This window comes from Dendrobates tinctorius, unplaced genomic scaffold, assembly GCF_039654945.1.
Source record: "Dendrobates tinctorius isolate UK_male_01 unplaced genomic scaffold, ASM3965494v1 ptg000063l, whole genome shotgun sequence".
Classification (NCBI taxonomy): domain Eukaryota; kingdom Metazoa; phylum Chordata; class Amphibia; order Anura; family Dendrobatidae; genus Dendrobates; species Dendrobates tinctorius.
This window is the reverse complement of record NW_027361731.1, coordinates 20,396,875-20,412,674: the sequence shown is the minus strand read 5'-3', so window position 1 is coordinate 20,412,674 and position 15,800 is coordinate 20,396,875. Positions and strand designations below refer to the sequence as shown.

The 15,800-nt window shown below is 50.6% G+C and overlaps 1 protein-coding gene and 1 pseudogene across 1 annotated transcript in view; one reads left to right on the top strand and one right to left on the bottom strand.

Annotated features, from left to right (window-relative positions):
- Positions 1 to 15,800, top strand: part of LOC141094246 (uncharacterized) — a 53,351-nt gene that overhangs the window by 13,431 nt on the left and 24,120 nt on the right. The gene's annotated exons all lie outside the window — the stretch shown is intronic.
- Positions 13,356 to 14,343, bottom strand: LOC141094344 (large ribosomal subunit protein eL8 pseudogene; annotated as a pseudogene).

Genomic DNA, 15,800 nt, shown 5'->3' with positions numbered 1-15,800 from the left:
CCCTGTATAAGGATCTAGTGACGCAGTGTAGACTGTTATTCAGCATTGCTGTCTCCTCAGATTGTCAGCTCTTGTGATCAGGCCCCTGCTCCTCGCTCCGGTCTCTCCTGTACAGTGAGGCCTCATTATACCCCTGTATAAGGATCTAGTGACGCAGTGTAGACTGTTATTCAGCATTGCTGTTTCCTCAGATTGTCAGCTCTTGTGATCAGGCCCCGGCTCCTCGCTCCGGTCTCTCCCGTACAGTGAGGCCTCATTATACCCCTGTATAAGGATCTAGTGACGCAGTGTAGACTGTTATTCAGCATTGCTGTTTCCTCAGATTGTCAGCTCTTGTGATCAGGCCCCTGCTCCTCGCTCCGGTCTCTCCTGTACAGTGAGGCCTCATTATACTCCTGTATAAGGATCTAGTGACGCAGTGTAGACTGTTATTCAGCATTGCTGTTTCCTCAGATTGTCAGCTCTTGTGATCAGGCCCCCGCTCCGGTGTCTCCTGTACAGTGAGGCCTCATTATACCCCTGTATAAGGATCTAGTGACGCAGTGTAGACTGTTATTCAGCATTGCTGTCTCCTCAGATTGTCAGCTCTTGTGATCAGGCCCCTGCTCCTCGCTCCGGTCTCTCCTGTACAGTGAGGCCTCATTATACCCCTGTATAAGGATCTAGTGACGCAGTGTAGACTGTTATTCAGCATTGCTGTTTCCTCAGATTGTCAGCTCTTGTGATCAGGCCTCTGCTCCTCGCTCCGGTCTCTCCTGTACAGTGAGGCCTCATTATACCCCTGTATAAGGATCTAGTGACGCAGTGTAGACTGTTGTTCAGCATTGCTGTTTCCTCAGATTGTCAGCTCTTGTGATCAGGCCCCGGCTCCTCGCTCCGGTCTCTCCTGTACAGTGAGGCCTCATTATACCCCTGTATAAGGATCTAGTGACGCAGTGTAGACTGTTATTCAGCATTGCTGTTTCCTCAGATTGTCAGCTCTTGTGATCAGGCCCCTGCTCCTCGCTCCGGTCTCTCCTGTACAGTGAGGCCTCATTATACTCCTGTATAAGGATCTAGTGACGCAGTGTAGACTGTTATTCAGCATTGCTGTTCCTCAGATTGTCAGCTCTTGTGATCAGGCCCCCGCTCCGGTCTCTCCTGTACAGTGAGGCCTCATTATACCCCTGTATAAGGATCTAGTGACGCAGTGTAGACTGTTATTCAGCATTGCTGTCTCCTCAGATTGTCAGCTCTTGTGATCAGGCCCCCGCTCCTCACTCCGGTCTCTCCTGTACAGTGAGACCTCATTATACCCCTGTATAAGGATCTAGTGACGCAGTGTAGACTGTTATTCAGCATTGCTGTCTCCTCAGATTGTCAGCTCTTGTGATCAGGCCCCTGCTCCTCGCTCCGGTCTCTCCTGTACAGTGAGGCCTCATTATACCCCTGTATAAGGATCTAGTGACGCAGTGTAGACTGTTATTCAGCATTGCTGTCTCCTCAGATTGTCAGCTCTTGTGATCAGGCCTCTGCTCCTCGCTCCGGTCTCTCCTGTACAGTGAGGCCTCATTATACCCCCATATAAGGATCTAGTGACGCAGTGTAGACTGTTATTCAGCATTGCTGTTTCCTCAGATTGTCAGCTCTTGTGATCAGGCCCCTGCTCCTCGCTCCGGTCTCTCCTTTACAGTGAGGCCTCATTATACTCCTGTATAAGGATCTAGTGACGCAGTGTAGACTGTTATTCAGCATTGCTGTTTCCTCAGATTGTCAGCTCTTGTGATCAGGCCCCCGCTCCGGTCTCTCCTGTACAGTGAGGCCTCATTATACCCCTGTATAAGGATCTAGTGACGCAGTGTAGACTGTTATTCAGCATTGCTGTCTCCTCAGATTGTCAGCTCTTGTGATCAGGCCCCTGCTCCTCGCTCCGCTCTCTCCTGTACAGTGAGGCCTCATTATACCCCTGTATAAGGATCTAGTGACGCAGTGTAGACTGTTATTCAGCATTGCTGTTTCCTCAGATTGTCAGCTCTTGTGATCAGGCCCCTGCTCCTCGCTCCGGTCACTCCTGTATAAGGATCTAGTGACGCAGTGTAGACTGTTATTCAGCATTGCTGTTTCCTCAGATTGTCAGCTCTTGTGATCAGGCCCCTGCTCCTCGCTCCGGTCTCTCCTGTACAGTGAGGCCTCATTATACCCCTGTATAAGGATCTAGTGACGCAGTGTAGACTGTTATTCAGCATTGCTGTTTCCTCAGATTGTCAGCTCTTGTGATCAGGCCCCGGCTCCTCGCTCCGGTCTCTCCTGTACAGTGAGGCCTCATTATACCCCTGTATAAGGATCTAGTGACGCAGTGTAGACTGTTACTCAGCATTGCTGTTTCCTCAGATTGTCAGCTCTTGTGATCAGGCCCCGGCTCCTCACTCCGGTCTCTCCTGTACAGTGAGGACTCATTATACCCCTGTATAAGGATCTAGTGACGCAGTGTAGACTGTTACTCAGCATTGCTGTTTCCTCAGATTGTCAGCTCTTGTGATCAGGCCCCGGCTCCTCACTCCGGTCTCTCCTGTACAGTGAGGCCTCATTATACCCCTGTATAAGGATCTAGTGATGCAGTGTAGACTGTTACTCAGCATTGCTGTTTCCTCAGATTGTCAGCTCTTGTGATCAGGCCCCTGCTCCTTGCTCCGGTCTCTCCTGTACAGTGAGGCCTCATTATACCCCTGTATAAGGATCTAGTGACGCAGTGTAGACTGTTATTCAGCATTGCTGTTTCCTCAGATTGTCAGCTCTTGTGATCAGGCCCCGGCTCCTCGCTCCGGTCTCTCCTGTACAGTGAGGCCTCATTATACCCCTGTATAAGGATCTAGTGACGCAGTGTAGACTGTTATTCAGCATTGCTGTTTCCTCAGATTGTCAGCTCTTGTGATCAGGCCCCTGCTCCTCGCTCCGGTCTCTCCTGTACAGTGAGGCCTCATTATACCCCTGTATAAGGATCTAGTGACGCAGTGTAGACTGTTATTCAGCATTGCTGTTTCCTCAGATTGTCAGCTCTTGTGATCAGGCCCCTGCTCCTCGCTCCGGTCTCTCCTGTACAGTGAGGCCTCATTATACCCCTGTATAAGGATCTAGTGACGCAGTGTAGACTGTTATTCAGCATTGCTGTTTCCTCAGATTGTCAGCTCTTGTGATCAGGCCCCGGCTCCTCGCTCCGGTCTCTCCTGTACAGTGAGGCCTCATTATACCCCTGTATAAGGATCTAGTGACGCAGTGTAGACTGTTATTCAGCATTGCTGTGTCCTCAGATTGTCAGCTCTTGTGATCAGGCCCCTGCTCCTCGCTCCGGTCTCTCCTGTACAGTGAGGCCTCATTATACCCCTGTATAAGGATCTAGTGACGCAGTGTAGACTGTTATTCTGCATTGCTGTTTCCTCAGATTGTCAGCTCTTGTGATCAGGCCCCTGCTCCTCGCTCTGGTCTCTCCTGTACAGTGAGGCCTCATTATACCCCTGTATAAGGCTCTAGTGACGCAGTGTAGACTGTTATTCAGCATTGCTGTCTCCTCAGATTGTCAGCTCTTGTGATCAGGCCCCTGCTCCTCGCTCCGCTCTCTCCTGTACAGTGAGGCCTCATTATACCCCTGTATAAGGATCTAGTGACGCAGTGTAGACTGTTATTCAGCATTGCTGTTTCCTCAGATTGTCAGCTCTTGTGATCAGGCCCCTGCTCCTCGCTCCGGTCTCTCCTGTACAGTGAGGCCTCATTATACCCCTGTATAAGGATCTAGTGACACAGTGTAGACTGTTATTCAGCATTGCTGTTTCCTCAGATTGTCAGCTCTTGTGATCAGGCCCCTGCTCCTCGCTCCGGTCTCTCCTGTACAGTGAGGCCTCATTATACCCCTGTATAAGGATCTAGTGACGCAGTGTAGACTGTTATTCAGCATTGCTGTCTCCTCAGATTGTCAGCTCTTGTGATCAGGCCCCTGCTCCTCGCTACGGTCTCTCCTGTACAGTGAGGCCTCATTATACCCCTGTATAAGGATCTAGTGACACAGTGTAGACTGTTATTCAGCATTGCTGTTTCCTCAGATTGTCAGCTCTTGTGATCAGGCCCCGGCTCCTCAGTTGTAGCCTTACCATGTATTGTGGCATTTTTTGTTCATGTCCTTTGTGAATTAGTAAGTGCTGTGATATGTGTTGATGCACATGATGCATCCTGATGCAAATGCAGCTCTGTGCGTCCCTATGTTAGTATAGGGATGTAATCTGGATCAGGATTGATGCGCATCACAACGCACCGTACCACAGCGCTAGTGTGAACGCAGCCCCACTCGTGCAGCCCCTAACCAGGTGCCCCCATGTCATATACATGCTCCCAATACATGTTATTACCATTACCACACTGTAACACAGGGCACAAGCCCTTCTAGTGAGGCGGGAAAGATCACTGTATGATAGAGCAGCATGCGGACATAGTCTATATTGTGTCTGCAGTCTGTTCCCATACAGCACATCCCTCGCTTCCGAGCATCAGTGCCGCAGAACGGATTCCTGCACACGGACCTGTGTCCTCCTGGATCCGTGCTCCATAGAGCTCCATGTTAATTCCAGACGTGTACCCGCGGATCCGTGCGTCTCCCTGCGCCTGTGTGTTTTTCAGATGACACAAAACTGCAACAAGTTGCGTTTTTGTGCATCTGATAAAATATGCAGACACAGCGATCTGTGGGAAAGCGGTAACATCTGGATACACATGCAAGTCCCATCCGTCACCACTGAAGGTCAATGGAGACGAAAACGGATCCGTGTGCATCCAAAATATGCAAGTGTGACACCAGCTTCACCCTATATAATGATTGGAGCTGGACCTGATCTCTCCACAGGTTTTGCCTAAAATCACTTTATATTACTTCCCCTACCCTTAGGGCCTATACTCCCTTGCGAGAGAGTCGCGTGATTCTCGTGTGAGTCTCTCGCATGGAAACCTGGCACTGCTGCCGGCACTCGGACCGGAGGGGGCGGCTGCATAGAAGTACATGTAACCGCATGCTCCGGTCCGACTGCTGGTGGCAGTGCCAGGTTTCCATGCGAGAGACTCACACGAGAATCATGCGACTCTCTCGCAAGTGAGTATGAGCCCTCAGCAACAACAACGGACGTCGTCTATCCTCCTCCCTGTAGTGTTGTCCTGAATCCTCCTGGCCCTGCGTTCAACAGGATCCGTTACATAGCAGCACTAACGCTATGTAGCAGATGCGTTAATGCACCCTTTGGCCGCAATGATACAAACGCATCCAAAATCGGCATGATGCGTTACTTCATGACGTACCCTTGAACGCGGTCGGGGGTGCGTCCTGAAATAACGCATCATGATGATTTTGGCATCCGTTTGGATGCGTTAGTAGCATTGCGGCCAATGGGTGCGGTAACGCGTCCGTTACATAGCGTTAGTGCCGCTTGCTATTTAACAGATCCCGTTGAACGCAGGGCCATTAACGCAATGTGAACCTGGCCTAACACTATGAGAAGATGATATACCAAACAATGTGCGGAGCCTCTCCTCCTACCCATACTATATACTGTATGTATACGCCATGGATGAGGGGCCAGGAAAGTAGATCTTTATTCGGGACTAAAGGTAACGCACAGGCCATTGCAGATGATGATGATGACAATGTGCTGAGTCCCTCCATGCCATATATGCCATGGAGGAACTGGCAGTGTATATTGGACTGAAGGGTTAACGCCCCTGCACTTATTCATAGTCCTCTCCTGACTGCTTTTCCCCCAGATGAGTCACAGTCAGGCTTCAGTAAGCTGGGTCTGATAAGCTGCTGAGGCGCCAGGAAAAAAAAAAGAAACTGCTCGTTAACCCTGCAGAGCCGGCTCTTTAGGCCCCTTTACATTTAGCGATCCGACCAGCGATATGACCCGGTCAGGATCGCTGATGCATCGCTAAATGATCGCTAGTGAGATATCACACAGGCAGATCTCACAGAGATGCAGCAGCGATACAGCGGACGATACTCACCTTTCCCACACAGCGATCCTGACGTCCTCCCGCCCACCTCCACTCGTCACTCATCGTCACAGCAGGAAGCTGACGACGAGAAATGGAGTCGGACATTCTCGCACGATCAGCGACACATCACTACCAGTCATATGTGGAGTGCGGCTCTGCGGGTGAAGGTCGGTGCTGGAGGCTCCATTATTCTGTATGTGGAGTGCGGCTCTGCGGGTGGAGGTCGGTGCTGAAGGCTCCATTATTCTCTGGGTGGAGGTCGGTGCTGGAGGCTCCATTATTCTCTGGGTGGAGGTCGGTGCTGGAGGCTCCATTATTCTCTATGTGGAGTGCGGCTCTGCGGGTGGAGGTCGGTGCTGGAGGCTCCATTATTCTCTATGTGGAGTGCGGCTCTGCGGGTGGAGGTCAGTGCTGGAGGCTCCATTATTCTCTATGTGGAGTGCGGCTCTGCGGGTGGAGGTCGGTGCCGGAGGCTCCATTATTCTCTATGTGGAGTGTGGCTCTGCCGGTGGAGGTCGGTGCCGGAGGCTCCATTATTCTCTATATGGAGTGCGGCTCTGCGGGTGGAGGTCAGTGCTGGAGGCTCCATTATTCTCTGTGGAGTGCGGCTCTGCAGGTGGAGGTCGGTGCTGGAGGCTCCATTATTCTCTATGTGGAGTGCGGCTCTGCAGGTGGAGGTAGATGCTGGAGGCTCCATTATTCTCTATGTGGAGTGCGGGTGGAGGTCAGTGCTGGAGGCTCCATTATTCTCTATGTGGAGTGGGGCTCTGCAGGTGGAGGTAGGTGCTGGAGGCTCCATTATTCTCTGTGGAGTGTGGCTCTGCGGGTGGAGGTCGGTGCCGGAGGCTCCATTATTCTCTATGTGGAGTGCGGCTCTGCGGGTGGAGGTCGGTGCCGGAGGCTCCATTATTCTCTATGTGGAGTGCGGCTCTGCGGGTGGAGGTCGGTGCTGGAGGCTCCATTATTCTCTATGTGGAGTGCGGCTCTGCGGGTGGAGGTAGGTGCTGGAGGCTCCATTATTCTCTATGTGGAGTGCGGCTCTGCGGGTGGAGGTCAGTGCTAGAGGCTCCATTATTCTCTGTGGAGTGCGGCTCTGCAGGTGGAGGTAGATGCTGGAGGCTCCATTATTCTCTGTGGAGTGCGGCTCTGCAGGTGGAGGTCGGTGCTGGAGGCTCCATTATTCTCTATGTGGAGTGCGGCTCTGCAGGTGGAGGTAGATGCTGGAGGCTCCATTATTCTCTATGTGGAGTGCGGGTGGAGGTAAGTGCTGGAGGCTCCATTATTCTCTGTGGAGTGCGGCTCTGCAGGTGGAGGTAGATGCTGGAGGCTCCATTATTCTCTATGTGGAGTGCGGGTGGAGGTCAGTGCTGGAGGCTCCATTATTCTCTATGTGGAGTGCGGCCCTGCAGGTGGAGGTCGGTGCTGGAGGCTCCATTATTCTCTATGTGGAGTGCGGCCCTGCAGGTGGAGGTCGGTGCTGGAGGCTCCATTATTCTCTATGTGGCGTGCGACTCTGCGGGTGGAGGTAAGTGCTGGAGGCTCCATTATTCTCTATGTGGAGTGCGGCCCTGCAGGTGGAGGTAGATGCTGGAGGCTCCATTATTCTCTATGTGGAGTGTGGCTCTGCGGGTGGAGGTCGGTGCCGGAGGCTCCATTATTCTCTATGTGGAGTGCGGCTCTGCGGGTGGAGGTCGATGCCGGAGGCTCCATTATTCTCTATGTGGAGTGCGGCTCTGCGGGTGGAGGTCAGTGCTAGAGGCTCCATTATTCTCTGTGGAGTGCGGCTCTGCAGGTGGAGGTAGATGCTGGAGGCTCCATTATTCTCTGTGGAGTGCGGCTCTGCAGGTGGAGGTAGGTGCTGGAGGCTACATTATTCTCTGTGGAGTGCGGCTCTGCGGGTGGAGGTCGGTGCTGGAGGCTCCATTATTCTCTGTGGAGTGCGGCTCTGCAGGTGGAGGTTGGTGCTGGAGGCTCCATTATTCTCTGTGGAGTGCGGCTCTGCAGGTGGAGGTAGGTGCTGGAGGCTCCATTATTCTCTGTGGAGTGCGGCTCTGCGGGTGGAGGTCGGTGCTGGAGGCTCCATTATTCTCTATGTGGAGTGCGGGTGGAGGTCGGTGCCGGAGGCTCCATTATTCTCTATGTGGAGTGCGGCTCTGCGGGTGGAGGTCGGTGCTGGAGGCTCCATTATTCTCTATGTGGAGTGCGGGTGGAGGTCGGTGCCGGAGGCTCCATTATTCTCTATGTGGAGTGCGGCTCTGCGGGTGGAGGTCGGTGCCGGAGGCTCCATTATTCTCTATGTGGAGTGCGGGTGGAGGTCGGTGCCGGAGGCTCCATTATTCTCTATGTGGAGTGCGGCTCTGCGGGTGGAGGTCGGTGCTGGAGGCTCCATTATTCTCTGTGTGGAGTGCGGCTCTGCGGGTGGAGGTCGGTGCTGGAGGCTCCATTATTCTCTGTGTGGAGTGCGGCTCTGCGGGTGGAGGTCGGTGCTGGAGGCTCCATTATTCTCTATGTGGAGTGCGGCTCTGCGGGTGGAGGTCGGTGCCGGAGGCTCCATTATTCTCTATGTGGAGTGCGGCACTGCGGGTGGAGGTCGGTGCTGGAGGCTCCATTATTCTCTATGTGGAGTGTGGCTCTGCGGGTGGAGGTCGGTGCTGGAGGCTCCATTATTCTCTATGTGGAGTGCGGCTCTGCGGGTGGAGGTCAGTGCTGGAGGCTCCATTATTCTCTATGTGGCGTGCGGCTCTGCGGGTGGAGGTCAGTGCTGGAGGCTCCATTATTCTCTATGTGGAGTGTGGCTCTGCGGGTGGAGGTAGGTGCCGGAGGCTCCATTATTCTCTATGTGGAGTGCGGCTCTGCGGGTGGAGGTCGGTGCTGGAGGCTCCATTATTCTCTATGTGGAGTGTGGCTCTGCGGGTGGAGGTCAGTGCCGGAGGCTCCATTATTCTCTATGTGGAGTGTGGCTCTGCGGGTGGAGGTCAGTGCCGGAGGCGCCATTAATCTCTATGTGGAGTGCGGCTCTGCGGGTGGAGGTCGGTGCTGGAGGCTCCATTATTCTCTATGTGGAGTGTGGCTCTGCGGGTGGAGGTAGGTGCTGGCAGCCTCATCATTTTCTATCAGGATTTGCAGTCGTTTTCTTCTGTCATTTGTTCTTCATCTAATTAAAGAATCACACAGACGCTCCCCAATAGAGATGAGGGAACCTTTCAAGGGTCGGTTCGTCTAACGTCCCGATGTTCACCAAACGGTTTGACAAGTATATTTGATCCTCATTGAATTCAGTTGCCGTGAGTGACAGCCCATCAGCTGTTACGGAAGTTGACATGCCTGTTGTTTTTGACAGATCTCAAACACATCACATCTTTCTCAATCCACCGTAACATCTCCCTCTGCACCTCATTCACAGTCAAGCAGTTTGTCGTGTTCTCCATACTCCACCCTCCGCACTGCAGCCAGCCCTTGGTCCCGCAGTTGTGGTCACGTGAAAGATTGTTTCCTCCTACACATGACATAGCTAACAGCTTGAACTTCACCATCTCCAATCCGTTTGCCATGAAAATGCTGCTTTGTCGCCTGGTGTATGCAGTCACTTTCTGAAAGCTGATTGCCATCGCAGTCACACAGTACCTGTTGCCCAGTCCCCATTACTTATGTAAAAAAGATTTGCCTGCGCGAAACCAGTATGTCATGGATAAAGTCAGCCGTTACTTGAGAAATCAATGTCTGCCAGTCTGCATTTCACTACTGACACCTTGATGAGCAAGCAAGGCCAGGGGTCATTACAACTTGTTGTTTAGGCACTGGGTAGCTGTGGTGACAGACGGGGAAGGGGGCTGGAATCCCCTAAGGCTTGCAGGGCGCTTTGGGATGGAGAAGTAAACCACTACACAGCATAGGATGGAAAAATAATCCACTACACAATAAGGGATGGTGAACTAAACCACTAGACGCCAAGGTGTCAATAGACACCAAGTCTTGGAATAACCAAGAACTGTGGAACAAACCTCTGAATCTAACACTTCCTCCTCTGTTTTTTCCTCCTCCACCTCTTGTAGGGCCTCCACCTGTACCTTCAACCTCTCTCATACTGAGACACGCATTCCAACATTGCAGAGAGAATCCCCCTCTTCCTCCGTACAGCGCAGCCAGGTCTCGCCACAATCAGGCAGTGTTTAAATTAATATGCCTTGGAAATCGCAGTCACACAGCTTAAAATTTGTGGTCAGCTATCCAGGCTACAGAGGGCTTTTGGCCTACCGGTTAACCGTTTTATATGCGATCTGTCGACATGGTGGAATTTAACTCTCCACATGTAGCAGTAACTGTGGCAGCAGCAACCAGCTCTGGTGCAATATGTCCTTTTGCATAGCCTGGGCCAAAGTAGTACAGATATGGTAAAAATCACGCTTGCGTAGTGAGCACAGATGAAGGACCTTTGTACCCTCCTGCACAGTTGCCAAATGGCTATTAAGATGGTTTTCGCTGACGATGCCATCATCAGCATCAATATTCCGGTCATCTACATGCTGGAGCACACTTTGAATAGTCTGCGGGAGGTTGTGGTCGTCCCAAAGGAAGAGGAGGAAGATGCGGAATTGATATCAATATCGCAAAGATGTGTACTGTTGTTGCACAAGCGGGTGCCATGGGAAGGTTTATTGCAATGGTTAAGGGGGGGGTCATGGTACCACACAAACTGTTAGTTAAGGTACAGGAGCCAAGGAACAAATGGAGGAGGACTAGGAGGCAGAGGTGATGCAACAGGCAGAAGATAGAGATAATATTGATCCCCTCTCTGTGGTTGGCGTGAGAGGATGTAGGAAGCAAGCTTGAGTGTTACCCTGCCGCCAAGACACCATGGCCTCGGATGGAAGCGCCCCACATATGAGCACCTTCTTGCTGCACTATCTACAGCATGATGCCCATATTTTTAGGATTAGAAATAGTGCTGGCTACTGGGTTGCCACTCTGTTAGATCCACGGTACAAGAGTAAATTTTACCTGATCCTTTCCCCCTGTAATGGGATGCGCATATGCTGCTGGGGTATCAGAACACGCTTGTACACAAAATTAAGAGTGGTTTTCCCCAAGACAGCAGTCATGCACATTAGCATCAGTAGTGTAAGTGGCATAAGCAATTTCTGTGAGTCATTTCACACATTTTTTAGACCAACACGTGCACCAGCAGAATAGAGTGTAAGTCTGACACTTGAATGACTGGAGAGGATGGTGCAGGAGTATCGTCAGCTCAATATCCATACCATCAGGGGAATTTGGACCCTTTTGCATTTTGGTCTTAAAGAATTGCTGAGTGGTCTAGCTTTCATCAAGATGAACAAGTCCAGGCTCTCCAATGACTTTTGCACCCCAATTGCAGACTGGGTGATAGTGTAGTTTTCTGTTGGCTGCATTGATCTTGCGTTATTGTAGTATGTGACGCCTTTGTCGTGGATCCTGTGCCTGCGGTTCCTATTGTTGGTAATGATTTTTGGATTTGTGAAGACTCTTAAGTTGTGTCTTCATCTGGTGGCTTGCCTGTAGTGGAAAAAATGTCAAAACCTCATTATACCTTGTTCTAGGTACTGTCAGTTATATTTGTCTACATATATTTACCCTATTGTCAAAAAAATTTTTTTATAAAAAGGCCTTGGGTTTTCTTTATGGAGGTTCAACTGAGTATACCCATATATTAGCAAATGCTTAATGTGTTACGATCAATACAGTGCCCCAGGAACGTAACTCGCTTCTGACACCGCTGGACTTTGGTTTTTGAGACAGACCATGCATTGCTGCTCCGCCAGGTAGAGTAGGAGAGACAAGGAATGGGCTGTGCAGGTATCGACATCAGCTGCACAAAGGAGAAGGTCATCCACGTATTGTAGAAGAACGACTTCTGCATGTTCTGTAATCCAGTTGGCGAGGATGGAGGACATTGCTTTGATGAACTGCAAAGGGCTATTTTGAGCCCCCTGGAGCATCACTGTCCATGTGTATTGCACCCCTTGGTGCGTGAAGGCAAACAGGAACTGGTCATCCGGATGAAGGGGAACACTGAAGAAAGCGTTGGCCAGGTCAATCACTGTGAACACTGCCCCTGTGGCTGGCACATTTCAGAGCAGGGTATGCGGATTTGGCACAATTGGGGCTTCAAATACTGTAGCCTTGTTCTTGGCCTTTGTAATGATAATGTACCTATCATGTATGATGTTCCTTGCTATTACACTTCTCTAGAATGATTCATAGCTGCACAGAGACTAGTGACCCCCCCCCGTTCTTGTCCCTTTTTGCCTGTCACAGCTGCAGCTTTGTGTTCTCCCTCTGCCTGACTGTAACGTGAAACTCCAGTGTGAGCTCCTTCCTCCCTCCTTCCCCCCCCATGCACACACACTCGATGTAACCTGAAATAACAGTGACTGGTTTCCCACCTCACAGCAGGGGGGCTTCTTTGTCCCAACATGTGCTCTGACACTAAAATGGATATAGTTAGAATCTAATCATTCGATATAACTCGACGCCAGATTATTATAGAAATATGAAAATTACATATCTGGGACGTGGGTCGACTAAGCTCCGTCGCCCGTGTTTTTCACGGTTCCAACGCCAACAGAACCAGAGAAATTGATTTCTCCTGAAAGGTGAGAAATAACTAGTTCGAGTTTGGTTTTGAATGATCGCCAGCGACAAGTTAGAAAAGATGATACTATGTGCGTTTCTATACGAGGTACCCGCTGCGAGTTATGATTATTATAAGTTTTTAGCCAGATTGTACCTCTGAAAGCAAGGGCAGGGAGCTGGAAAACCAGCCCCTTTAGTGATGTCACAAGCCCAAAAGTATAAGGTATTTTCCCCTACCCCCCGATTCATTCTAGCTTGGGATGCCATGGCAATAAGATCTGAAATGCATGGTGATGTCTGGCTCCGCCTCCCGACATGGTTTTGCCTAAGATGACCTAAGCTATATGTAAGTTTATTTCTACTTTTTAAATCCCTTTTATTTGTATTTGCTTTGTACATACTGTTGTCTCATATTATAAAACCTTTTTATCTTCTGTAAACACTGCCCATCTTTTGGGAGTAAACTATAAAATTATTAGGTCTGTCTCCTTGCGCTATGATGATTTCACGTGCCTGAAGATAATTACACTACTAATTTGGGTTGGCTTCATACCCCTTTATTAATTTTAAATATTAATATACAAATCAGAAGCTGGTGACTGCGAAGTGTGCTCTGGGAAGGTGGGCTAGCTGGCAGTGATGGAAGAGGTTTTATAAGCTGATTCGTCTGGCTGCGGCCAGGACTAGTTCTAATTCCCTCGCTGAAGCGGCTCAAGAGCCAATGCACAACAAGTAGCCCGTCCTGCGACTATCCTGGGTGTAGGTCCCTGACTGACCTAAGGGTAAGGGGGGCACCGGAGAGCTGCGAGTTCCAAAGTGGAACCGAAAGTGGGATATACATAAATTCCAGCAGTTCGTGATATATTGTGGCAGCGGTGGGATAACTCAAATAAGCCCTCTTTGGTAAATTGTTAGGGCAAGACTAACTTGCTATTTTTCATCACATTGTTGCAGCTGTGGGATAACTAAGATAAGCCCCACTGCGCATGTGATAGCCGTGTGCGGCCAAAGGTCACACCCCTGATCGTGACAGCCTTGATGTCATGCACCATTCTGAACTCAGCTGGTTCTCCTTTTACAGTCTTTTTCTTGACCGAGAAAAGCGGGGATTGCGTAATGATCCTTATGGATGTGATGGCCTAGTCTGGCCTTGCACTTCAGTATGCAGTGAGGGACTCCCGTCTTCAGGCACAGACCCGGCAGTCAAACAAGCTGTTTACTGGGATCCTCTTCATCTGAGATGACAATCAGCTGGACTTTCTTGTTCACCAAGGCGGTCACTGTGTTAACACCTGTTCTGATCACAGGGGGTCTCTTTGGGACGTCTTCCTTTACCAGCTGCTTTCTACTCAGCACGGACCAGCAGCCGATTCTTTTCCTACAGCTTGGTCTTGGGTCAATATATGTGCTCCAGTTTAAAGAGCTGAGTGGCTGTCTGCCGGTCTAGGGCCTGGGTGAACTTGTTGACTGCAGGGGGCACCTTCAGACGCTTGTACAAGATGGACCCCTGGCGCTGGAGCCAGATGTAGCATGGCCATTTCACAAAGCGCGTAAGGTCCCTATTGGGTCGCATATCCTGGCCAATGCCAAAGTTCTTAGGCCGTTTCTTGAACAGCGGGTTCATTTAGACCTTCAGTTGGTCAGAGACAGCTTGACTCTGGGTGATGGACAGGGGATACTGGGCCTTACAAGGATATGGGGTTCCAGACTTGAGTGACATCCGCACTGGGCAAGTTGAAGTCTCCCCACATCCTGGGGTCCCTTGGACCATAGACTTTCTGGTACTATGTCCAGCACCTGCTTGGGTAGGCTTGCACCCAGCAGGTTGAGTGGATAGGTCCTCGACACCACGAACTGGGACAGGATGGAGTGTCCTGGCTGTGTCCACATGCTCAGGGGCTTTGTAAGCTGGGAATGTCTGACTTGACCATCAATCCCCACACAAAACACAGAGGATGCTGATAGGCAGGTGGGGTCGGGGAGTTCCAAATGTCTCATTACACTTCTGGCTGCACCAGTGTCCACAAGAAAATATCTGACAACACCATCCACTTTCAGGGTAATTTGAGGTATTGGTCCCCACCGGTGGGGTTTTACATGGTAGGAGCGTGGTGTCTTGCGGACCTGGCTTGCCCCTGTCCTATGGACGGGGCTCTTCACTGCTTCCTGTGTTTCTTCCTTGGCCTGTTCCTCTGGGCAAATTCGGGTTGCGGGAGTGCGTTGCACTGATTCTGGAAATGGCCAAGTTTGCCACAGTTGTAACACTTGATGTTTCTTCTGTCGTTATACTGTGGTTGTTCATCTGGGTCTTTGGCCACCATCAGGGGGGTTGTCTTCCGCACTCCTGTTTGGGACTCCATCCCTCTGGCTACTGTGAGCATGGTTAGTAACCAGGCCTGAGTACAGGTCAATATCAGTAGTTTCCTAATTGGTTCTCTTATTTCATGCACAAAGGCCTGTGCCAACATTTGTCTGTGTATCTGATCATGAATATGGAAGCCCAAGTCTTGGGAAGACTTGCATTACTCTGCCATGAAACTTCTCCATAGATTCTGTCCTGTCCTGGCTCATGTCATGTAAGCTGAGAGCTTGCCCTGCCAATCTGCCTTTGACCCACTCTTTTTGAGATGCTCAATTAGTTTTGGTCCTGACTCCCAAGTATGCACATCTAATTCTGCTGGAAGCTTGAAGTGTTCCTTCATGATTGGCTAGAATGCATCACCAGCTTTTATTTCCATTGCGGCCCAGAGATCAATCCAGGTTGCAGCATATGTGTGCAGGTTCTGCTGTATTCTTTGGAATACTGGTCACCTTATTAGGGGTGAATGGCACATAGTGTAAGGGTGATGCCTCTCTCTGTTCCTGCCTTCTTGGTGCCTGTGGATTTCTTTCCCTAGTATTGGGCAGAATGTATGATATTCCCTCATCATCAGAGCAGAAGCTGTGATACTGTGTGCTTGGGTCATGCACTGGCTGATATTTGGACTTGGAAGTTGCCCTGCTGCATGGGGATGCCCCCCCCCATTGATGAAGCTGCAGAGCTGCTCGGTACTGAGGTTCCTCATCAGTGTCTGCAGCTACACTACCCCACTGCACCCCGAGCTGTGGGTTCTGCTGGCTGTAGTATCTGTGGGTTACCTGTGGTGCTTTGTGTAGGGAGATTTTTAACTTCTGATATCACA